Here is a 27,317-nt window from a genome sequence, read left to right as displayed (position 1 = left end):
TTATATAAAAACAAAAACTAGTTACAAATTATAATAGAGGAAAGGATTCCAATTATGATAGTAACAATAACAAGTTACCAGGAATATACATGGGAGAGACTTCCCTGGTGGTACAGTGGTTAAGAATCCGCCTGCCAATGCAGGGGACACAGGTTCGAACCCTGGGCCGAGAAGACCCCACATACCGCAGAGCAACTAAGCCCATGAGCTACAACTACTGAACTTGCGCTCTAGAGCCCACGAGCCACAACTACTGAAGCCTGCGTGCCTAGAACTGGTGCTCAGCGAGAAGAGCCACCGCAATGAGAAGCCCACATACCGCAATGAAGACCCAACACAGTCAATAAATAAAATAAATAAATTTTAAAAAAACAAAAAAGGAATATACATGAGAAATGTGAAGTGATATAATGAAAATACCAAAATTCTATTGTGCCTGATTCCCTTAATGGGTAAAACAGTCCAGTAGAGCTGAGTGGGAAGAAGAGTAGAAAACAATCAGATCAGGATAGAGAGGAACATGGGACCCAAACACTCCTCCATATTTAAAATGGGAAGTCTCATTTTAAGGTCAATGGAAAACCATTGAAGATTTTTAAGACTGTAGTTGCATAATTAGAATTTTCATTTATGAAAGATCATTATTTTAAAAGACAGCAGAGCAGATTGCGTGGGGATGAATATGAGATATGAAGAGAGACCTGCTAGAGGATTGTGAGGTAGACTGGTGACATTTAACAATCCCTAGAGTCATGAGTTCAACTTTCATAGTATTTTCTGAAACAGGATACCCAATAGGAACAGGCTTGGTGGGGAAGATGATGAGACAGGATCAGTGAAATTTAAAGCAACTGCAATGCACCTCTGTATGTATGAGGATATATAGTCCTAGACTCAGGAGCAATATTCGGCCTGGCCCATCATAGGCTTTCAGTAGCAAAAGTTGAATAACCAGATAAATGGGCCACTGGCCTATGTCCATAACTGAAGTCATGGATGGGATGAATTCATGGCACTTGTGTGACGTGGGATGAGAAGGCTTATGACAGGGGCGTAAGGAGCTTGTACTTTAAGAATGAGGCGAAAGGAGAGATCCCAAAAGAAAATGAGAGAAGAATAGCTTTTGTTGTATCAGGCACGCCTGGAAGACTAGATGCTTTAAAGACTGAATGGTTCACAGTGGCGAGTGCCATAGAAAAGCCAAGCATCAAAGACCTTTAAAATGTCGTATTTATTTAAAGGCATTGCGGTAACAGATGCCTTTAGCAAAGCTTTCCAGTAATGTGAGAGATGAGGAGTGACAGTCAATGATGCCAAGTATTGGTCAATGGCTTACATTGGCAATGTGGTCCATGGGAATTACATTGATTACATTGTAAATTGGAGGATCTTACACAGGTTTACTTATGGTGGGAGGAATCCAGCAGTGAAGGAAAGTATTGGAGTGATAGCAGTTGATCCCTGAGAAGGCGAGGTTATGAAGTCTGGACCACAGGTCGGAGGTTTGGCCTTAATCTGGAATCTGAATTTGTTGTTTCTTTTTGACATGTTCGAGTTCCCAGTCTGAGAATATCTCAAGTCATCCACTATATCATTAATTTCATCCCCATGGTTTGAAATTTGTAATTCACATTTTTACTCATACTTGACTTATGAGATATAATTTCAAAAGTAAGCTGTTCTGCCTCAGTCCTCTTTCCCTTAAATTGCAGCATCTTTTCATAGACCATCACCTCCTAAGATGGGGCAACATCACCTTTGTCAAGAGAAGTAAGATATAATGAGGATAAGTATTTATTACAAGATTATGGAATTTTCCTATTTGTGAAAAATCAAAGACAGTATTTCTTATTTTTATAAATCACCTTGCAATTTTATCAGCTAATTCACAAAGTGAAATGAAATGATAAAAGTAGAAATTAATTGATTCCAGAGATCCCCTTCCTTGAAATTCTGTGCACTGATGAATTATTTAGTATCTAGAAGGCATACCCTGAAGGAAATGGAGATCATCTTGCTGGGAGGCAGCATGTAGAGTTGAGGACAAGTCATGAAATTTGCATTTAGTAGACTAGGCTTAAGTCCTGGAGCTTCCACTCATTAGTTGTTTATCTTTGCACAAATTGTTACCTTGACTGTCAGCTTTCTCACTGACAAGTAGGTAGATTAATTCACAGGTAGGTTGAGAGATTTAAATGGGATAATCTGGTGCTATCAAGCTCTGAAAAGTATTGAAAATGGATCAGCTCTATTACAAAATGGAATTTATGTATAGTCACAAAAATTTATCAGCACATTTCCATATCACCCTGAGTTACATAGCTGAAAGATCAAAATGTGCACATGAGACAGAAGTTATGGACAAATATCAGCCATGGCTTTTGGAAATATCACTATGGGGAGGTGTCTGGAGACAACCTAACAGGATACAAGTTAATCATATATTTCACTATAGGGTTTCCCTGGTGGTGCAGTGGTTAAGAATCAGCCTGCCTATGCAGGGGACATGGGTTTGATCCCTGGTCCAGGAAGATCCCACATGCTGCAGAGCAACAAAGCCCATATGCCACAACTACTGAGCCTGTGCTCTAGAGTCCACGAGCCACAACTATTGAGACTGCATGCCACAGCTACTGAAGCCCACTCGCTTAGAGCCTGCACTCCACAACAAGAGACGCCACTGCACTTAGAAGCCCGCACACTGCAAAGAAGACTAGCCCCCACTCGTTGCAACTAGAGAAAGCCTGCACACAGCAACAAAGACCCAACACAGCCAAGTAAAAAAATAAATAATAAATTTGAAAAATATATTTATATATATATATTTCAGTATAAGAACGTAAACAAAATTTCTTTGAGAAATTTTAGAAGTTAAAGTGTGATTTGTTCTCTATAAATTGAAAGTTTCTTAAAATAGTGTTTTTAGCCTTCAAGCTTGTAATATTGTCATCTAGTTCTCTTGCTAGTGCTTGGCCTCACAATTTTTGCTGTATTTTCTGAGTAAGTACTATAGATCTGACAGGAACCCAGTCTTCAGTTCAGCTGTGTTATAACTGTAGACAGTGTTTGTCGTTATATAACAGACAGAACTCTTATCTTGGTACTGACAGTTTCCTCACTACTCAGTTATTACAAGTCAGAATTTCTCTGCTCTCTTTAGTCATTTATCTGTGAGTTACTTAATAATAAAGTTTATTGAATTATTAGTAACAACAATGTATGGTATGCATGTTAGCTTTGATGTTGCCATGTCAGTTCTCATTACCAACATCAGTAGAATTTGACAGTAGATTCAGTTCTCTGTGGTTTCTTTCACTAAGCCATGCCTCAAGATATAATTAGGAACTTGGCAATAGTACCATGATAAATGTTCAGTATTCTGAAATGATCTTTTTTCCCCCACATCAATAAGCTTTATGCTGCATGTAAAGGCAGCCATTCAAAATTTCTTAATGATGGTGATTGTGGCATTTTGCTGACTCTTCTGCAGTCACTATAGCTGTAAGAGCTGACAATTAACTTCAAAGAAACTGAATTCATGTCACAGTCTACACTAAGTGTAATCCACAGGCTGTCCAAATTGCATACGGGCCATTCAGACCTGCAAGCTGATTTTGAATTTTGCTGTGTTGGCAGCAATTCTAATAAAAAAAGCACTCAAATACCAAATAAGAAAATCAGATTTGACAACATCTGGTGTTAATAACATATTCATAGAGGAAGGTATAGAGGATTTGAGAAAAGGAAAAAAAAAAGAAAAAGAAAGAAAGAAGGAAAGAAAGAAAGAAAGAAAGAAAGAAAGAAAGAAAGAAAGAAAGAAAGAAAGAAAGAAAGAAAGAAAGAAAGAAAGAAAGGAAACGAGAGAACCTTGACAGTAGCCTCTGTGAGTGTTCCTGGCAGCAGGCGAACCAGAGAGCCCATAACCAGTCCATCTTAGCAGATCATACCAAACTCCCTCTCATCTTTCCCTTCTGTTCTGATAAAATACATGATGACAGGAATCATTAAATATATGATAACAGGCTATTTCAGAGGGCAGTGTTGGAACTGTCTATGATACCTGCCTGATAACACATTAGACACTAAAATAGAAACAGATTTTCACAGTTGGAAAGGAATCAGGAGATAATTGATGAGAGGCTCACTCCTATGCAGCCCTGATATATGTTTGTTCAGAAGTGCTCGAATATTCCTAGTTTCAGGGAACTCATTATATAGCAGGTAAGGTGATATATATGGAGTTTCATGGACATAAATTTGAATCCTTGATCTACTTTTCTAGTAAATGACCTTGAGAGAGTTAAATAAATTATGTAATGCTCAATTTCCTCATTTTGGAATAGGGATATAATCTCAAGCCAAAGACCATATTCATTATTTTCAAAAGTTTATGTTGTTTTTTATTTCTCTCTCTTTTCTCGCTTGTCCACAACCTTAATTCTAAACCAATCTTGAATTATGTATCCATTAGTATGTCAGTGGCTCATGCGTATTTTCTCCATTTATCTCCAGTATGAAGACAGAAGGGAAGATCACTTAAAACTACCCTCATAGGTACAGATATCATTGATCAAGTAATCATTTTGCCGTCTTTTAGTATTGCTACTCCAGGTTAGACCCAGAATCCACCAATCTCTAGATTAGCTATTGCACCTGGAAAACTGGTTTGGCAGCATACCTTTGATCTTAAGTAACAAGATACCAATTTAAACCTAAAAGGATTAAGTTCTGACTTCTGCAGTTTTAGAGATATATGGGATTTGATACATCAGGTCAGTGACATCCCTGAGGGACTACCTCCTCTATGTCTTTCTGCTCTGCCTTCTAAATGATCAGTTTCATTTTGGGATTAATGTCCTCACATGGCTACAAGGTGAATGTTAATAGTTCCTGGGATTATACATTTAGCACTTGTACAAATGTCCCTAGCTTTACTCCACACCAAAGTAAGGTATATGCCAATCGTGAAACATTCAGGATGCTCAGACTACATACTGATGGTCTTAGATGTGTGTTGGGCACTCAGACCTAAACCAACCACTGTGACTTGGGAAAGGGGACTAGAGAAGGGGTTAAGCCATCTACATTACCCTGCTGCTACTCAAATGGTATTGAATGGATGTAACAGAGGCAATTACACCGCCCACCATATCTGGGTTGCCACTAAGACTTCGGTGTTCTCCTAATGTCCTATATCATGCTCTTTGATTTATGGTAAATCCGCTTTCATGTTTAGGTAGCCTAATACCTACTTTTCAGCTACTGGTCCTTCATCCTATCTGTGGAATATTTCACAAAAAGTCTTTATTATTAAATTTAGTTTTAAGAACACCAAACCAAACCAAAGTGTATAGGTATAACAAATCAAAGTGAGTTATGAGACAGACCATCTTTGGGGATTTGCTGAAAGAAGACAAATAAAAATCAGTTACACTCCTGGTAACTCATACACTCCTCCCTCTCATTAAGGATGAAAAGAGAATGCAGAATGCAGGAGGGCTCTGTGAGGAAGACTTTTCTATAGTGATCTTTAGTTGTGCTTCAAATTCCACCCCCTCCCCTCAAAACTGAGAGTAATGAAGATATTTTCATATCTCCAGTCAAAGAGAAGGGCTCATGAAGTCATTCATGCAGCTTGAGGAAGGATGGAAGGCAAGCAGTGTACCTGTGTCAGCCTCACACCTCAAAGATCTAAAGGGTGAGAGGTGGACTGGTCAGCTCCTGGTGTCAGCAGTGAAGAAGTGACCAGCAAGTGGGGGGTGCATTCTAGGAGTCTGTAGTTACCAAACGTGTTAGATTTTCCTGTGACCACACCCAGTCAATGCAAAAGGGTCAGCTGGCACAGGGATGGATGCAGACCTGCCCAGTGGAGTAGGGAGCTGCGGAGGTTTGCAGCGTGAATCCTCAGTGCTTCCACTTTGCCACAGTGACTGATGGGCTTCTGGAAATATGACATGTCTGGGAGTCACTTAGCTCCACCTCCTCTGGTTTTTGGAACCAGACTGGGTCCAGGGAGGCTTCTGTTGCCAGCTTTTAGACCCCACTCTATTATTGTAAGCAGGCGTGGACCTTGCCTCCAAGAGGGCAAGCTGTTCACTGGCTTCTAAAAGCAGGACGATGGTGTCTTCTGGCTGCTTTTATAGGTGTTTCTTCTTAGTTCCCACTTCTTTGGGCAGCTCTGCACATTTTGGGTTTGGAACAATAGTTTCCTAATTTCAACCATAATTGAATTTGTATTTTTGCTTCATGTTATCATTATTGCTTTTAAATGCTTCCCAGGGAAAAAGGTAGGAACTAACAGTTTTATGTCGTCAACATTATACCAGAATTCTCTTATTGTTTCTTAACAGGGGAATTTGATGCACATAAATCAATAGAACTCTTTTCAATTATTCTTTGTGCTCTCTTTTCAGATCATGCCACTCCTATATGACCAGTTTTCAGGCCTATACCTTTTGTTATTCAGCTATTTCACTGGTTTTAAGGACAGCCATATCTATTTTTACCTGGATTGATGATTCTTGTGTATAGCAGCCCATTCTTGTTTTGTAGATGTGGTATCCTCTTCATTCGGTTTTTTGTTGTTATTGTTTGTTTCTCTTTCTCCAGATATAAATTCTACTGCTTTTATCTTTCTATTTCCTGATTTAGCTCCCTTTGTATGTGTTTACATGCATACCTCATTTTATTGTGCTTCATTTTACTGAATTTCACAGATACTGGTTTTCTACAAATTGGAGTTTTCTGTTGTCAGGTGAAGCTTAGCATCTTTTAGCAATAAATTATTTTAAAATTAAGGTAAGTACTATTTTTAGACATAGTGCTACTGCACACTTAATAGACTACAGTATTGTGTAAACATAACTTTTATATACACTCAGATAACTAAAATTCCATGTGACTCATTTTATTGCAATAATCACTTGATCGCAGTGTTCTGGAACAAACCCACAATATCTGCGAGGTATGGCTGTAGTTTCTTTCCTAGTTTTCATACTACGTGTTCTTATCAACTAGTTGTGATTCTTGGATACCTGTTCACGCTCACAAATGAAAGACTTGATGGATGTGTTAGTAGTTCTTGTGTGTGCCCATACTCATTCATATAAAGCTTCCTCCTCTGTGCCAGTGGTGCTCACGCTGTTTCAGGCCCTGTGTGATCTTCAGCCTTACTGCTCTTCTTACCCATCTTCAGATGGGTCTCTCTCCAGTCTCAGGAGTGGTTTCCTCGCACATTAGTCAGTACTTGGCTGAATAATCCTCAAGGGGGCCCCTTCATAGATCTCCAGAGAACCTTCCAAGCAGCAATCCCTTTCTACTACTCCTGACTCATAAACTCCAGCAACTTGGCTTTTCTGGACTCTTAGTTCCATCTCCTCACCAGAGGAAGTCTTTCAGCTCCTCCAGGTTTCCCATTCGGGGGGGTTTAGATGGAAGGGAAGCTACGTATGTGTTCTCATTCAGTCTGGGTATACTTCCATTTAGTCAAGTCACCTGATTCAAGTTTAAAAAATGTTAAAACATTAGGAATATGTATTATATTTACAACTAGATGTGGATAATTCTCATATTATTAATAACATACTTCCAGACTAATAAGAAAAGATTTTGAACTTGACACCCTTCTCATGTGAAACAAACTCATAGGTCATAACATCAACCATATATTAGAAGATCATCTAAATCATGAAAAGTGAATTATCAATTTGTTTCAATGTTTACATCATAATGTAGATCAAATGTTTTTTATCTTTAAATTAATAACTTGCAGTGGAAAATAACATTTTAATTGCCTAATCTATATTTCAAGTTTAATAAATTTCTGAGAGTCACTATATGGGATTAGCTATATTAAAAAATAATAATTTTATTTTTTTTGTTTCATGAACAACCCCAACATTCAAATATGACTTAGATAATAAAAATTGTCCAAGACTAAAGGTTTAGTGTGTATGCAGTAAGCCTCAGTCAAAGGGGACCTTTTTTGTTTGAGCCTCACTACAAAGTAAAATCCTGGGTTATTTTGACTGACAAATATGCAGATGCACCCACAATGTATATCACCTACAGTTCTTTTGCAAGAAGAGAAAGAGGGACATATGAACAATTAATTCATGTATCATATTTGTTTCAAAAATGTATAATAAGCTTAAATCAAACCTTCGTTTATAAATAAATATATAAAGAATATAACACTCAGTTTTCACACCACCTGATTTTCATTTTAAATATGGTATACATAATAAGCATTTTAACTTGATAGTGTGCAGTGATATTCATCCTGGTATTTTGTACTGATATTTGTGCTGAAAATGGGAAAAGGGCATAAACCCTAGGGTGGGGGGTGGGGGGAGTGGAAATGTATGAATCCTCCTTCTGAGCATTTTAAAGATGTCCATCTACAGTACATGAGAAAGCAGAATCTCATTCCTTTTTCAAGAAATGCTTTCTGCTTAGAATTACCCAACTCTCTCTGTTTCGAGTTGGCATGAGATCCCTTCCATAACAAGGTAGAAATGTGTTCAACAGAAACTAAAGGATTTACATCTTTGGAAGTGAATGTTTCTAAATATCAAGTCCACATGTTGTGTGTCCCACAGGAACGTATGATTACATGAACTCTCATCACTGGCGGGCTTTCTGGGCCCCAGCCAAGTTTCTTCAGCCAGAATATCTTTCTGAGCTTTATCTCCATTTTTCTACTGCTTTATCTTTTTTTTTTCACAAAGATTAACACAAAAGCTCCATAAATTTGGAAATGTCTTTCAAATCACCTATGCTTTATTTTTCTTTACTAATAACCATAAAACTAAAGGAAGTACTCCACCTAGAGAAGGGGATGTATTTAATAAGAATATCAATAGAGTAGAAAAGAGAAGTATGATTCTTCATGAAGAGACATTGGCAGGTAGAATAAGAGGCAAACTGGCATGATATACACAAATAATTATCTGTGACAGTAAATTTCAAAACTTAGAAATTGACTGTAGATATTTCCAGTTGTTAACTTTTTTTTTAAATGACTTAGTTTAAGAACATTTACGTATTACGGTAGAACTATCTGAGCTTAGGCTGATGGATCCTACTGAGTCTTATAGGTACAATACAAAATCAGCATGCTGACAGAGATAGTTACAGAATTGGATTCCTGCCCAGGAAATTATTACCTTTAGACCAACTGTGGCTGTGACAGACAAAAAAATCACAACCCCTGAGAAATAACCAATATCAGAAGCTTTGAAGTTAAATTGGTCTGGAAGTTGAGGCCATCCTTCATGAACGATCTTGTACCTGCACCCCTGAGAGATTTATTGGCCACAGGAAAACAAAATTATTGTGATGCTATGACATTATAATTTTAACATCTTAATTTTTCTCTGCAATAGAATATTTCTTAACATTACTTCTCAAGTATTTATTATTAGTTATCTTTGGAACTTAAAATATACGTAAATCACATAGGGTTCTGTGTGTATTAAAGAGAGTGTTTGTAAGGATATCGAAGATTTCCTTTTAATGCCTGGCAAAATGGAACTTGGCAGGGCAGACGAGCTAAAGTAATAGATTGTTGTACTGATATAATAAACTATTAGAGGTACACACAATGACCCATGGGAAGAGGAGGGGCTCAAAAACAGCTGTGTCTTCAGAGATGGCTACTGTGGTGAAATCAAAGGACAGCTTTGAAGGACAAGTAGAAACACTGGGGGGTGGGGGTGGGGAACAATACAAATTCAATGTGGTGGGCAGAGAGAATGTGGACATTCCTCTACTTTTGTAGCACTCACACACCAGCCACATAGATATTTGGTATAAAATGCAATAACTTATATACACACACACAAATCAAAATCACATACGGGAATATCAAAGAAATAAAGCAAATGTCCAGCTGTCAGATAACAAAAATTATATCATAAATCAAGGGGGGAAGAAGTGGAAGTTTGGAAAACAGAAACACAATGGTTGGGATTTTCACGGCCATGTAGGGGGTGAGTATTTTAAACTGCATGATCCATGCATGCTAGGGAGCCAGAATTCAAGATGTTTCTTTCATAAAATGAAGACATCTGGAAAGAAAATATTGAAAACAGAGAACGATCTTGTGGTTACCAGGGGGAAGGGTAGGGGGAACAGATAGTTAGGGATGTTTGAGATTGACATGGACACACTGCTGTGTTTAAAATGGATAACCAACAAGGACCTACTCTATAGCACAGGGAACTCTGTTCAATATTATGTAACAACCTAAATGGGAAAAGAATTTGAAAAAGAATAGGTATGTGTATATGTATAACTGAATCACTTTGCTGTACACCTGAAACTAACACATTGTAAATCAACTGTAGTCCAATATAAAATAAAAAGTTTAAAAAAAGGAAAGAAAAAATATAAACTGGGAAATTTTTGGAATTGAGGAAAGTCATATATTCTAAGGTAGATTAAATCACACTGTCCCTGAAAAAGATAAATAGAACGAAATTCACCCTGAATACATCTAGTGACACTGCACAACAGCAAGCAAAATAAAAAATACTGAAAGTCCTAGAAAGATAATAGAGACCACTTAAGTGGGAATGAACATCTCAATGAGAGAATCCCACTTATCAGGGAATAAAGAAGCTGGAAGTTATTGGAATATACTTGAAATAGTAGAAAAAAGTAACAGTCAATTCAGAAATTTACACATAACAAAATAGTATTGAATGAAAATGATATCAAGGTAGTTTTAGGCATACCAAGTAAGTTCATTAATATACACATTCACTATTGATTTTTTTTTATATCTTCATTGGGGAAATTTCTCTTTAGCTATTGGGTCCACTTACGTACATGTGCACATGAAAAAAAATCAAAATTTATTTATTTCCATTTTTATAGAGGTAAAATTGACATATAACATTATATTAGCTTCAGGTGTACAAAATAATAACTTTATATCTGTAAATATTGTGAAAGGATCACCACAAGAAGTCTAATTAACATCCATCACTAAGTGTAGCTACAATTATATTTTCTTATGTGAGGACTTCTAAGGTCTAGTTTCTTAGCCACTTTTGAATATGCAATATGGCATTATTAAGTATAGTTACCATGCTATACATTACATCCCCATGACTGAAAGCTAACACATTTTGACCTCCTTCAGTGACTTCACCAACTCCCATCTCCCCACCTCTGGCAACCACCAATATGTTCTCTGTATCTAGGAGCTTGTTCTTTTGTCTTTTTTAGATTCCGTATATGAGTGAGATTATATGATATTTGTCTTTTTCTGACTTATTTTACCTATCATATAGCCCTTAAGGGCCATTGACGTTGTTGCAAGTGGAAAGATTTCCTTCTTTTTTATGGCTGAATAGTATTCCATATATATGTATATGTTGGAGATATTATGGGTTCAGTTCTAGACCACCACAATAAAGCAAAAAACACAATAAAGCCAGTAAGACAATTTTTTTTTTGGTTTCCCAGTGCACACGAGTTATGTTTACATTATACTATAGACTATTAAGTGTGGAATAGCATTATGTCTTTAAAAAATAAAATTAACAATTAAAAAATACTTTCTTGCTAAAAAATGTTAACCATCATCTAAGCCTTCAGAGAGTCATAATCTTTTTGCAATGATGACATCAAAGATCACCACTCACAGACCACTATACCAAATATGATAGTAATGGAAAAGCTTGAAATATTATAAGAATTACCAAAATGTGAAACAGAGACTTGAAGTAAACAAATGCTGTTGGAAATATGTGACCAAAAGACTTGGGGAACTAAGGATTGCTGCAAACCTTCAATTTGTGAAAGAAAGAAAGAAAGAAAGAAAGAAAGAAAGAAAGAAAGAAAGAAAGAAAGAAAGAAAGAAAGAAAGAAAGAAAGAAAGAAAGAAAGAAAGAAAGAAAGAAAGAAAGAAAGAGAAAGGAAAGGAAAGGAAAGGAAAGGAAAGGAAAGGAAAGGAAAGGAAAGGAAAGGAAAGGAAAGGAAAGGAAAGAAAAAAGGAAAGGAAAGAAAAGAAAAGAATGAAAAAGATATCTGTGAAGTGCAAAAAAGTGAAGCACAAAAACAAGGTATACCACATTTTCTTTAGGACTCACTCATCAATGGACACTTAGATTGTTGCCATATCTTGGCTATTGAAAATAATGCTTCAATAACATGGGGATGCATTTATCTTTTTGAGTTAGTCTTGGTCAGATGAATATCCAGGAGTAGAATTGCTGGATCATTTGGTAGTTCTATTTTTAATTATTTGAGCAATCACCATACTGTTTTCCATAGTGGCTATAGCAATTTATATTTCCCCAATGGTGTACAAGTTTTCCCTTTTCTCCACATCCTCACCAACACTTGTTATTTGTTGTCTTTCTGGTAATAGCATGTAACAAGTGTAAACTGATATCTCATTGTGGTTTTGGATTTGCATTTCCCTGATGATTAGTGATGTTGAACATCTTTTCATGCACCTGTTGACCATCTCCTGTTTTGGGATGAAATGTTCTGTAGATATCTATCAAGTCTATCTTCTCTGATGTATTGTTCAAGAATGTTTCCTTATTGATTATCTGTCTGGATGATCTGTCCATTGTTGCAAGTGAGGTATTAAAGTTCCCTACTATTTTTGTATTACTGTCAATTTCTCCCTTTAAGTCTGTTAATATTTGATTTATATATTTAGGTGCTACTATGTTAGGTGATTCTGTGTTTAAAATGTTATACATTCTTCGATTGACCTTTTTTATGATTATATAATGCCTTTCTTTGCTTTCTTGTTGTTGTCATTGTTGTTGTTACAGTGTGTTTTAAAGTCTATTTTATCTGTTATATCCCTGCTTTCTTTTTGTTTCCATTTGCAAGGAGTATCTTTTCTCCATCCTCTCACTTTCACTCTGTGTGTGTCTTTAGCTCTGAAGTGAGTCTCTTGTAGGCAGCATATAGGTGGGTATTGTTTTTTTACCCAGTAAGCCACCCTCTGTCATTTGATTGGAGCATTTAGTCCATTGACATTTAAAGTGATTATTGATAGGTATGTACTTATTACATGTTTTCTGTTTGTTTTCATATTTCTCCTGTGTTCTTTTCTTATTTTAGTCTTCTCCCTTGTGGTTTGATGATTTTCTTTAGTGTTATGTGTGGATTACTTTTTCCTTTTGTGTGTATTGTAGGTTTTTCATTTGTAGTTACCATAGGTTTATAGATACAGATATAGATGCAGATTTGTTTGAAACTGATAGTTATTTAAGTTCAAATACAAACGTCTTGATTTCTGCTTCACTTTTTAAGCAAGACTTCATTGACTATTGAATGTGTCATTGATATTTTCCTTCTGCACTTTAAATATGCCATCCAATTCTTTCTGCTCTTGATGTACTCATATGAGAAATCGTATGTTAATCTTATTGAAGCTTGCTTGTATATGATGAGTGGTCTCTTGCTGCTTTCAAGATTCACTATTAGATTTTGGCTTTTTCACAGTGTAATTATGTGTCGAGGTGTGAATCTCTTTGAATTTTTTCTATTTGGAGTTTGTTAGCATTTTTGTATATGTAGACTAACAGTTTTCATGACATTTGGAAAGTTTTGGCCACTACTTCCTCAAGTATTCTTTCTCTATCACCTCTCCTTCTGGAACTCCCAAATTTTGTACATGGGTATGTTCAATTGTGCCTCACAGATTTCTGAGACTTTTTGATTTTTCTTTCTTTTTTTTTTTTCTTTCCTGTCCTCAGACTGGATAATCTCAATTGACTTATTTTCAAGGTCACTAAATCTTCTGCATTCAAGTCTCCTGTTGACTCGTGTTAAGCACTTATTTACTGTAGTATTTAACTCCAGGATATCTATTTGGTTTATCATTTGTATCTCTGTATTGATATTCTCTATTTGTTGTGACATTGTTCAGATACTTTCCTTTAGTTCTTTACTTATGGGTCCCTTTAGTTAGTTGAAAATAGCTAATCTAAAATTTTTGTCTAGTAATGTCAATGTCTGGGTTATTTAAGGACAGTTTCCATTGACTCATTTTTTCCTGTGTATTGACCGTATTTTTCTATTTCATTGCACATCATGTAATTTTTTGATGAAAATTAGACACTTCTAGTAATATAATGTGGCAACTCTGGAAACCAGATTCCTCCCTATGAAGCAAAGTCTGTATTCTTTGTCATATGGGGCCACTGAAGTCTCTGTTTAGTTAGGCCAGTGGTCAGCTAATGATTGGATACTGATTTCTTGAAACAGTAAGAGTCCCAGCCTTGCTGAGAGTGTGTGTATTATGGTGCATGCTGTCAATGCTCTGGCGGGCAGTTTACAACATGCCTTATTCTCCATTTCCTACTTGCTGCAAGCCTCAGAATCAGCCAGAGGAGAGAAGTTAGAACCTCCTCAGACCTTTCTTCATCACGCACGTGACCCTGCACCTGAAGGTGAGCCTTGAGATTCCCAGGAATGTGCTAGAGTTTTTCAAAGCTCTTTACAGTTATCTCACGCATTGTTTTTTCCTTTGAGGTTTTTCAGCCAGTTTCTTATTAGCCCGAGCTACATTACTGCCCAGGCAGACACAGTGTTAAACCAGTTGACACTGATTTTTCCCAACAAACATCCCAGGAAAAGGAAATTGAGCAAACTCTGAGTCACTTGCAATAAAAACAAGCTCTGTGTGTGGTGTTTTCAGGAACTGCCAGACAAGTGAAATAATAGGAATTATTGGGCTAGTTGGAAAAGCACCAAATCCATTCTTCTCTCTCCAGTTGTTGCTTCTTTGCTGGTTTTCAAGGCCACCATCATTATAAGACTGTTGGTTTCTAGAGCTTCCTTGGAGCTAGAGACAGCAGAAGGGAAAAGGGGCAATTTAACAGGCCACAAAGCTCCTCAGATTACTGTCAGCTTTCACAATTTTCAGAATTCAGTAAGAGTTGCTTTTGACAATTTTTACCAGTGTCCTCACTACTTTTATGGAGGAGAAAAGTTTTGGGAGTTTCTAACCCCAGAAGTGCTCTCTTACATATTGTTTTTAAATTTCAGCATTGGCTAAAAAATCTTTATTGAAGCTAAAGACCTAAGCCTCTAATAGCCTTAGCATAAAAATATCTTTTAAATCCAACATTAATGCCGAGGTTTATTTACTCAGCTGAGGTTTGTGGCAAGATTTTAAGCAATATAATGATATGAAATATTTTGTGATGAAACTGAAGACAAAGATAATTCAAATTAAATAAGTTTAATTCAAGAAGCTCCAAAAGAGGAATAAATCAAAATAAAGGTAATAATGAATAATAATAATGAAGATAAAAGGAGAAATTAACAAAAGAAGAAAAACAACTATAGAGATAATGAAAAAATTAAATTATATATATATATTATATACATAGAGAGATTGACTTTTTATTTTAAAGAATTGGCTCACACATTTGTAGGGATTGGTGTCAAGTCTGAAATCTGTAGGGCAAAGTGGTAGGCTAGAGATTTAGGTAATAGCTGATGTTCAGTCTTGAGTCCAAAAGCTGGAAACTGAGGCAGAACACTATGTCACAGTCTGGAAGCAGAATTGTTTCTTCTCTCAGAAACCTCAGTCTTTGCTCTTAAGGCCTTCAACTAATTGCATGAGGTCCACCCAAATTATGGAAGATAATCTGCTTCACTTAAAGTCAACTGATTTTTAAATGTTAAGCACGTCTAAAAACTACATTTAGGTACTTCCTTTGTCGTTAAGCATCTGCCTGCCAATTCAGGGGACAAGGGTTCATTTCCTGGTCCGGAAAGATCCCTCATGCCGCAAAGCAATTAAGTCTGTGCGCCACAACTACTGAGCCCCACACAACACAACTACTGAAGCCTGAGTGCCTAGAGCCCATGCTCTTCAGCAAAAGAAGACACCTCAATGAGAAGCCTGAGCACCAGAATGAACACTCACTGCAACTAGAGAAAGCCTGCATGCAGCAACAATGACTGAACACAACCAAAAAATAATACTAATAATAATAAATAAATATTTTTAAAAAACCTCCTTTACAGTAATATATAGACTAGTGTTTGACCAAAGTAACCACAGTCTAGCCAAGTTGAGACAGAATTAATCATCACACTCACACGTGAAGAAGAGTCAGAATGGGACTCAAGTCTGCTTCTTCCAGTAACTTCAGGCCCATTTCTCTCCAGTTCTCTTGGTTCTACTTACCCATGTTTTGGCTTTACCTTCAGGCAAGCAACTAGATATCACAGCATTCTCAGGGCTCACATTCATGCAGGACACTTTCCAGAAGAAGAAGAAAAAGAAAGCTTCCAATAACTCACCTAGGAAACAAAAAAGAATGTTCTCAAATCCCTTTGCAAGGATCCGTTGGCATCACTTTGGGCAAAATGTGTTCACACACTCCTTTGAGAATTAATTACTATTTAGAAAGATAGAATTGCCCCTAACCTCATGAGGTCTGACCGAACCCTAATGAGGTAGGGTCAGCTTCTCTGAGTCCCATGCTATAGAAAGGCATAGATAACAGACAACCTGGGGCTCTTTTGGAAATGCTGAAGGCGGGTGGATACAAAGTAGCCAGCAGCAATGCCCCCCACCACCTAGAGACCAACAGCTGGTATTAAGGGCAACAGCAAATACAACAGCACCAGCAACAATAGCAGCGGCAGCAAAATTTATCAGAAGGAAACATTGCAGACAAGAGTCATTCAGTAAGAATAGAGACACCTAAATAAACACTATGAGAAATAAAATGGGGCATGACCGTAGCTAGAATATTTTTTAATTTTAAAGACTACTTTGAACAAATTATGCCAACATTTTATTTTGAATTGTGTTATTTATTATGAAAGGAATGAGTTTAGAAAAGTAATAAATTATGAATATTTATTTTAAAATGAGTAGAAAAGCTAAGACAACAAAATGAAGAAATCAAATTGTTAGTCACCTCTGCTCTTTAACCAAAGAAGCTCATTACAGAAAGTTTTATAAGCAAGTTGTACCAAACTCAAGGAAGAAATAACCCCTACTAACTACAAAATGATTCAGAGAATATGAAAGGGGATAAAACTACCCATTTCATTGTATTAGTGCAATTTAACTTAGACACCAAAATAAGACAAGTAAAGAAAAAAATAGAAAATTATGGTCCAATATAATATATGAGCATAGATGCAAAATTTTAAAATAAAGATAGAAAACTAAAGCCAGCCAAAAAAACATTATTAGGCAAATTTTGTTCCAGGTGTGCAAAAATATTGCAACATTATAAATCTATGACTGTAAACCACTACATTAATGGATTTATGTAGAAAAAGACCATAATCAGAAGGATGAAAGAAAAATATGTAAAAATATAATTAAAAACATTAATTTTAAAAATTCTGAAACGTTTAATACATACACATGATAAAATGATCTGAGCAGACAAAAAAACTTTAGAAACATCTTTGTATAAATCCTATAGTAAATTTCATACTTAGTATTTGATCTTAGAAGTATTCCAATTACATTCAGGAAATCAATCATAATCATTATAGCGCTTAGTGTTCCCTTGTCAAACAGAACCAGAGCCAGACTCTAGTTAAAGCACTAAAATTAAATGTTATTTAGAAACTATTAGGATAAGGAAAAACGACACCTCCTTATAGAACTGGGGCTCAATTTTGAATACAGTGAAGACAGCTGGACTTTAACAGATAGGGAGAAGATTTGTGGTGGAGAAGGGGGTCACTGGATGAAAATTACTAAGAGGTGACACCCAGGGTAAAGGGGATTCTGGGTAAGGAATGACTTACACAGGATTCTTTCTGAGGGCAAGGCAGAATCACCAGATATCAAGACTGGAGGATGAGGAATTTGACTAGATAGCAAGAGTGATCACATAACAAGGGTGGGGAAGGGTCTCTCTCAACTGACAGCAGGATTCTTGCTAAAACTGGGCCATGCAGATCTATCAAGGATGTGGCCAAGGTCAAGGTCTCCTCAATAAAAGCCTGACTGAAGTTTAGTCACGAAGAGTGTCTTCTCCAAGCCAAACAATGAAACAAGAAAAAAAAGCTAATTTTTCTAAGTTTTCCGTGCTTTAAAATTATACTTTTTTCTACCCAGAAAATGCAACAGGATCTACAGACAAATTGTAGAGCAGGCAGATTTGCTGGATAAATGAAAACATGGGAAAACCAACAGCATTCTAACAGCAGTAGCTGCTTAGAAAAATAACATATCAATAGAAGTCTTACCTTTTCATATCGAAAAAAATCTATTTAGATTTAGAAAATTATTTTGGAAAAAAATATTAGGAACACTATTGCACTGTATAAAAGATGACTTGAAGAAATGAGACAGTCCACTTTCAAGCATAAGAAATGCAATTCTGATAAAATTACTACTACTAATAAAATCCAACATTTATGGAACACCCTCCATGTGCCAGGTACTTTTTCCAAATACTTTACAAAATGAGTTTATTTAACTCCTACCACATCATTCTGAAGACTGCTTATAATTATGTTCATTTTAAAGATGGAGGAACAGGCAAGAAGAGGTTACACAATTACTCATTGTCACAGTGGTAGTAAGAAATGATGGAGGGATGCAGATTTTCCAATTCTAATCTAACAATTTATTGCAAATCCAATTAGAAGTCCAGAAGAACAAAGCATTTCTGAATTTTTGTGGAAGGCTTATTTTCTGTATATCCAGAAATTTTTAATTTATTAATTCACTTAATCCTTAAAATAGGCCTATGAAAAATGCACTATTAAGGTGAGGAAACTGAGGCAGAGAAAGTTGAAGTCACAAGCCTATGGTCACACAGCTAGTTGGTTGTGGGAAGACATTCTGGAACCTTTTTGAAACATTGAAAATGTTGAAGTATGTGGGCCGAGCGATGGGATTCAGAATGTCCTGCTTGAGCAGTGGAGGAGCTGAGGGTGCGGGGCGTGGAGACTAATATCACCCTGTTTGGTCCTGAGGGATGGCTGGTTAGCCAAAGACGGGTAAGATTCCTCAGAGGAGGAACAACCTAAGACAGGCACAGCCGCAGAGGGGCCAACAGGGGTGATGCATAGAGCCTTCCTTATATCACCGTGTTTGGCCCTGGAGGATGACTGGTTAGCCAGAGACGGGTAAGATTCCTCAAGGGAGGAACAACCTAAGACAGGCACAGTCGCAGGGGGGCCAACACGGGTGGGGCACAGACCCCCAATATCTGAGAGAGGTCTCCTGCCCCCAGGGCTGTTTTGCTCTCCACACCCAGCTCAAATCCACACCTGCTCAGCTCAGACCCAGGAGGCAAAGATAATTGCCTCAATCATGTGAGGCCTTTGATTGTTTATGAGTGTAACCTGAGAATGTAAGCCCACGAACTCAATAAAAGCAGCCTGGGATGAGTCAGCAGGGCTCTTGATCCTAGAGGTCTTGAGTCCCCCGGTCCCATCTTTCTCTTCAATCTGTGTCTGTGTCTTCTTCAAGCTTGCGGCACCCGTCACTCACCTCGAGTCACCGAGCTGGTCTCGGCAGTTGGTAGCAAAGCAGGGAGACAAGGTAATCTAATTATGCTAATTGTCAAGAAAGTGTAGGGAATCTCTAAGGCACTCTCCCTCAATGAGTTTGCTGCTTTGTAACAGAATTATCTCCTCTCAGATTTCACAAAGAGCATCTTGGTTCTATTATTTTTCGCACTCAGTTCTGATAAAGTGGGTGGCAGGAGCAGGACCCTCTCTCAACCCATCACCCATCTTACTCCTCTGAACCAAGCCACACTTCCACTCCTAATCAACCAGGCAAGAGAGATGTCCTGGTTCCTCGTCTGCTCCGTTCATACTACTTATTCAATAAAGTAATGTATATTGATTTCTTCAAGGACATGGTGTTTTGAAAGAGAAATAAATTGTCTTTCAATTTCACAGTAGATATAAATCTTATTTCTTAATTAAAAACATTCCCACAGATTGGCATAAACAAAACAGATATTTCAGCTTAATGACATTTTTTAAAAGACACACATATGGAAAAAAATAAAAAACAAATAGCATTATTTATGTCTTCAAACAGAATTTCAAAGCAGAAATAGTTAATATATAGACTGAAATATGCTGTATTAGAGGAGTAGAGAAATCTATTTAGGAAATTTATGAAAATAAGACTTGGAACAATGACAATTTAGCTGTATGTTTTGCTGGATATAAAGTTTAATTGGATGTCAACTTTATCAGACCCAACATATCCTCCCATTTTAGCCAATATTTTGTAATAACTGTTTTAATATTCAAATTTAAATAGGATTGATTAATAATAAACCATCCACACATAAGTTCTAAAATAATTTATAGTATCCTCCTTATAATGTAAGGGTCTTACAGGAAGTACTTTATAGGGAAAAAATTGTATTTCAAAACTAGAAGACATAATGGATAGTCAGATGCTTATATCTATTTATAATGGGTAAGTTTCGATTTAAGAGAAATGACTATACACCATTTTCTGCAAAACTTAAAGAGAAATCAAAGAGCAAATGCAGATTTTAAATTAGACACTAGAATAAAAATTAGTTTAAGACTAAGTAAGTGACTTCCCTGGTGGTGCAGTGGATAAGACTCTTCACTCCCAATTCAGGGGTCCTGGGTTCGATCCCTGTTCAGGGCACTATATCCCACATGAATGCTGGAACTAAGAGTTCACATGCCACAACTAAGGAGCTGGTGAGCCACAACTAAAAAGCCCACCTCCCACAACTAACACCTAGCACAACCAAAAAAAAAGGAAAGAAAAAAAAGAATAAAAAAAAAAATAAGCCATTTATTTTTATGTATGGTAAGAGGTAAATAACCTTAATTTAAGGAAGAAAAATGAGCAAAGATAAATTACTTTTAAAGAGAAGGAAAAGAGATGTACTTGCATATCACCTGGACCATATTTAAAGTGTGACACCAAAATAAATTTCTTTAACATGTTATGGGATATGATTGCAACAAAATATGACAGGAATTGATCTGTTACATATAGACAGATACATTTGATTTTGAAGATAATATTTTAAACAGATGATAGAGAAGAGATAATACACAATTTAATATTAAACTTTAGTGGGGAATATCAGAGTAAGCCTGAAGAACAACACACAACCCTAGGATAAATAAAAAAATAATAATATTTAATTTTCAAAACAGATTTTTTCATTCCACTTCAACAAATATAAAAATATATATGTTAGAAATAACATGATCTTGATTTAATAGTTATTAATAAAATTATTGAGATTCTTGCACTTATTGATGTTAACTCAATGATATTAGGTCCAAAGATCTTACAAAGATTCTCAAATCGGATTTTATTGTTTCTATGTTAACCGCACAACTGCACTAAAATATTTCTCAGCCAAATATGTAACTGAGAAATGCCACAGTAAGTAGTTTCCTTGTAAAGAATTTTAAAATAATGTGATTTGTCTTCATTTAATTTGAAATAAGCTCCTAAGTACATACTCATTTAGAATTAGTGTGTCTTTTTGATAAACCAAACCTTTTAGCTTAATGAAATGCCCCTCTTTACCTTGAAATCCTCATTTTTGATATTGCCACACCAGCTTTCTTAAACTTTAAGTTTTCAGGGTATATATAGATTAACCATTTAACTTTCACTCTCAATCTGTGTCCAAATATTTCAACCACCTCTATTTCAAAGGGAGATACTTGAGTCTTTCTCAAAAAAAAAAAAAAATCTAGACTGACAATCTCTGTCTTCTATGCATGTGGTTGAATTCACCTTTACCATCTTGCAGTTTGTTTTTAATATGTTCCATCTTTTATTTATTTTCTCCTTCTTTACTGCCTACTTTTGGTCAACCAAGTGCTTATTTTTAGCATTCTTTTTACACACTTTATTGTTTTTCAGCTGCACTTCTTTGGGGTATTTTTATGTTTTAAAGTAAGTGCCCTAGAAATCAGAATGCATACCCTTAAATTATCACACTCTGCCTTAAATTAATATTATGTAATTCTATGTATAATGCAAAAAACTTGCAATACTAAATTTCATTTATATCCCTCCTATTCTTTGTACTTCCATTCTTACATGGCTTACTTCCAAATATTTTATAAGCTCCATAATACAGGTTTATAATTTTTTGCTTAAAAGTATCAACTGTCACCATCAATTGAATAATGTTTATACTAGGAGAAATACAAATTAAAATGACTGAATTTCTAACAAAAATGATAAGGAAAACCAATATATCAAAATCTATAGGCTATATTAAAAGCATTGATAATAGGAAATTTGATACCACTATACACTTTTATAAGTAAAATTTAAAGAATGAATATAAATGAATTAAGGTTCCAGCTTGAAAATCTAGAAAAGGAACACCAGAGTAAAACTTATGATATTGATGAACTCAGTAGTAGAGGAAGAATAAAGACACAGAGGTAGGGAACAGACTTGAGGACACGGGAAGGGGGAAAGGAGAAGCTGGAACAAAGTGAGAGAGTAGCATTGATATTTATACACTGCCAAATGTAAAATAGATAGCTAGTGGGAAGTAACTGCCTAATACAGGGAGATCAACTCCATGATTGCTGATGACCTAGGGAGGTTGGGAGGGAGGTTCGGGAGGGAGGAGATATGGGGATATATGTATAAATATAGCTGATTTGCTTTGCTGTACTGCAGAAACTGGCACAAGAGTGTAAATCTATTCTACTCCAATAAAGATTGAAAAGAAAAGAATGAATGCCTAAGAATAATAAAGGAATGAATTAGAGTAACAATGAATGAAAAAAAAGTAGACCTAATGAGTAAATCAAAATCCTGGTTTGTGAAAAATGTTGTAAAATACATAAGCCACTACCTAACTTGCTTAATTTTTAAAAAATTACTAAAACACAAAAATACAAAATAAGAAATAAGCAAGGATAATTAACCATTGATATGGGAGAAAATATTTTTTAAAATCTTAAGTTATTTTGAAGACCTATATATACATAAACTTGAACACCACAATGGAATGGATAACTTCCTAGAAAAATACAGACTAAGACAATTAAACCATAAGACACAAAATAACTAAACAAACAAATTTTATAGATGACAGAAAAATTGGCTAAACCACTATAGATGGATTCACAGTGAATTTTTATCAAATTTCCAAAGATCAAGTAGTCCTAATGTTCTGTAATGGAGCCTTTGTTTTTGTGCTACCCAACTGAAGTAGTTACAACAGAGAGAGAGAGAAGGAGAGAATTTCTAGCAAATAAGAAACACACACACACACATAAACACACACAGACACACATATATATGCAATGGATCAAATAGTGGCTCTAAAATCATATATCCATGTCCTAACCCCTGTTACCTGCCTCGTGACTGTATTTGGAAATGGGGTCTTTGTAGATGTAACGAAATTAAGAGTGAGTCCTAAATCTAATGACATGTGTCCTTAAAAAAGACAGATTTGAGACACAAAAACACACAAAGGAAAAAAGCCAGATGAAGATGGAAGAAGAGATGAGCGGGCTGCCGAAAGCCAAGAAATGCCAAGGATGGCTACAGCCACCAGAAGTTATGGGACGATCCTCCCTGAGAACTCCAGAAGGAACCAACATTGTTAATAATTGGACTGTGGACTTCTGGTCCAGAACTATGAAAGAATTTGTTATGGCAGTCCTAGGAAATTCATACAGATTTTGGTACTGGGAAGAAGGGTGCTGCTGTAACAAAATTCTAAAGATGAACAAAAAATTTGGAAGTAAGTAGAAGTAGAAACTGGAAGAATGATGAGGTGGATGACAGAAAAAACCTAGATGGTCCTGAAGAGGTGACTGATAGAAATTTGAACATTAAAGGTGATTCTAAGGAGGGCTCAGATAGAAGTAAAGAACACAATATAGAAAGCTTCCATTTTCTTAGACAATAAATACATTGTTCTGAACACATTTGTAGAAACATGAGAATTAATTACAGTTGCTTCTGTTGAGGTCTGAGAAGGAAATGAACACATTATTGGAAACTGGAGAAGAGGCGACCCTTGTTATGAAGTGGCAGAGAATTAGCTGAATTCTTTTCTCCGGTTGGGTGGAAAGCTGAACTTGTCAGAGATAAATGTGGACTTTAACAGAGAAGGTTTCCAAACAAAGAGTTGAAGATGCAGCCTGGTTTCTCCTTCCTGCTCATGGTGAAATGTGACAGGTAAGAGAAAGACTGAAGAAGCAGCTGATAAAACAGAACCAAAACCTGATGACTTTGTAAATTCCCAGCCTATTTAGGTTGCAATGGATGCTAAAATTGACATGTTTCTCCCGAGCCCTGCAAATTTCCCAGTCTTGTATGTGACAGCCCCACTCTTCTGCCTGCTCAACAAAACAGAGGTGCTGTGGTTGCCTGTTTGCACGTGAAAGATTTGTACTTTTCTAATTTTTTTCAACCAAGCCTTTCTTGCAACCACCTCTCTTCGATAACCTCAAGTAAAATATGATTTGATTTTATCCATTTTTTTCCCTTCTTGTTGGGAATGATGATCATTCTACATTCCAACTGGATGAGATCTTATCCTTAATTTTTAACTGACAAAAATTTATTAATATTCTGACATAATAAACATTATAGCTTTAAATAATTTCATTTAGGGACCTATCTCACTTCTATGTAAATAAGATGTTAAAATTCTTCCTCATCATTGTTGCAGTTTGTGAAATAATCTGTCATTCAAAGCACTGATGTTTAATTGATAGTATTCATATCAATATTCTACAACTTGTCAGGTATTTTACTAATTTTTTTAATAAATTAATGTCAGTAATAATGAAATAAAATACTTGGTGCAATCTCTAAGAGTGCTGTAAACTCAGGTTTTGGACTAATTATAACTGTTGTTCCCTCTGTTATAGAAGTAATGACATTGATAAAAGGAAATTTTTTTCCTGTGGAATATTTTTTAAGGCCTGTTTATACTGGTAACCACTTTATATTCATTGTAAATAATTGTTAAAATAGCATTTCATCTATGACCTTTTTCATTCCTTAAGTAACTTATATACTCTACTAGTTAAATTTCACTTGTCATAAAGGATGATTTCATTGACTTGTAATAAAAATTTCTTGGACGTTAGTCTGTTACAGTTATTTCTGAAATGTTCTGACATCTCATTGATTCTTTTTAAAACAGTATCATTGCTCAGTTGGATAAAATATATTATTGCTTCACTTGGATTTTTTATCAGCATGTTAATAAACCCTCTCACACTTAGTAAGATTAATTTTTCTCCAATATTCCACGGCTTATCAGAGCTACTACTTCTTACTATTTCTTACCTAAAATTGAAGCTTTTGTCCTGCTGATCAGAAGGCATTTAAACACTTTAAAGATAATATTCCATCACTTTCCTCTGCATGTCAGAAATAAGAGATACCTTTCCCAAATTTATCAGTACATGTTGGCAAAATATTTATTTAATCTTGACAGTTAACTTGCTTCATTAAAAAAAAAAAACTTGTTTTGGCAGAGTAAGAACTGTGCACAAAGATATAAAAATAAATTATTCAACTGAACGTCAATGCTTAACTTTGATTATATGAAAGAAGTTCTAAAATACATTTATACATATTCATAGAACAATCACATATGTTACAACCAAAAATGATGACCATTACAGCTGTGTTGAGCTAGTGGCTCAAATACTCACTTGACATAATTTTCTAAATTAGTAAATTCTTGGAAAAGTTCCAAACAAAAATATAATTCTCCAATAATCAAAGTATATGCCTACCCAATCAACTCAGTGCATAATAAATATCAAAATATAATCTATTGATATCTAAAATGGATATCTAGTTGAGGATCACATAATAACAGGCAATTTTGCACCTACTTGAATGTTCTGTTAGCTATTGTATTGTAATGTGAGATGCATGAGAATTCTTCATGGGCAAGACTTTAACATCATGTGTCACCTAGAACCCCATATCTATACCACTAAAGGCACTTTTTTAGTCACTGGGACACTACAATATAAAGCAATTTTCAAGATTTTATTGTAGGAAGAATATGGCCACCTGGAGAATCACTAACCTAAAAAATTTAATAAAAACAAGTCTCAAAAGTCAAATTTTTTCAATGTAAAACCAAAAGAACTAGAAATTATTAGCCAAGGGACATACGGTTAGGTATCGTCTAGAACTAATATGATGCTGAGGGAAACCAGTCCATTTTCCCTGCTGTGCTTCTATGACAGATAAGTGGAAAATCTTGATGAAGCATAATATTAAAAATACATATCTGAACTCAAAAATAAGGAAAAGTTAATTCCAGACTCTAAAAATGAAGATGGAACTTAAATCCTGAGATTAAAAATAAAGCTTCTTTTATGACAACACACACACACACACACACACACACACACACACACACACACACACCCGTGGTCATTGTTACAGGTTAAATTCTGTCCCCAATATCCATACTTGAAGTCCCACCTTCCAGGACTTCAGAATAGAGCCTTCTTTGAAAATATGATGATTGCCAGTGTCATCAGTGAAGATGAGCCAGTACTGGAGTAGGGTGGGACCCTAACCCAATGTGACTGGTGTGCTTATAAAAAAGGGGAATTTGGACACAGAGCCACACTCACAGGACAACACTATGTGAAGACAGCAGTGATGCTGCCACAAGCCAAGGGAACCCTGAGGAGCCAGGAGAGAGGCGGGAGCAGAAATTCCTCCAGGGAGCAGGGCCCTGTACACACTTCAGCCATAGACTCCTGGCCTCCAGAATGGGGGGACAATAAATTCCTGGTGTGTAAACCACTCAGTTTTTGCTACTTCACTATGACAGCCTTAGCAAACTAGTATAATCATGGAAATTAAAAAAAGAAAGAATGAGGTTTATTTTTTGTTGGTTTTGTTTGTCTTTTATAAAAAGTTAGATAAATCTGGCAAGTCCAACTTAAGTATGTGTGTATATATCATGCAAATAAAGTGCAGAGAAAAAATGACTTATTAAATATGAAAAAGATATTAAGAGAAAAGGAAATAGAGTGGGAAAGAGGGAATAACTATTAGGAAATATATTGAAAAAAGTAGGGGAAGAAATATTTTAATTTATAATTGATAATGGCAAACAACTTCCCAAAGTTGAAGACAATTTCTCATACTAAATCTCCAGTAAAATAAGGAACAATCTTATCAATACCTAGCCACAATGCAGTAAAAGATCTTAGCATCAAACACCAAGAAGTTATCAATACAATCAAAAAATGAAAATAAATATTACTAACAGAAAAATAATATTTACAGAAGACTCTTCTTAGCAACAGTAGATTTTAATGTGTTAAAATTGCTGAAG

The sequence above is a fragment of the Hippopotamus amphibius genome, chromosome 4 (genome assembly GCF_030028045.1).
Source record: "Hippopotamus amphibius kiboko isolate mHipAmp2 chromosome 4, mHipAmp2.hap2, whole genome shotgun sequence".
NCBI classification, from domain to species: Eukaryota; Metazoa; Chordata; class Mammalia; order Artiodactyla; family Hippopotamidae; genus Hippopotamus; species Hippopotamus amphibius.
Note: the sequence above shows the minus strand (reverse complement) of the source record.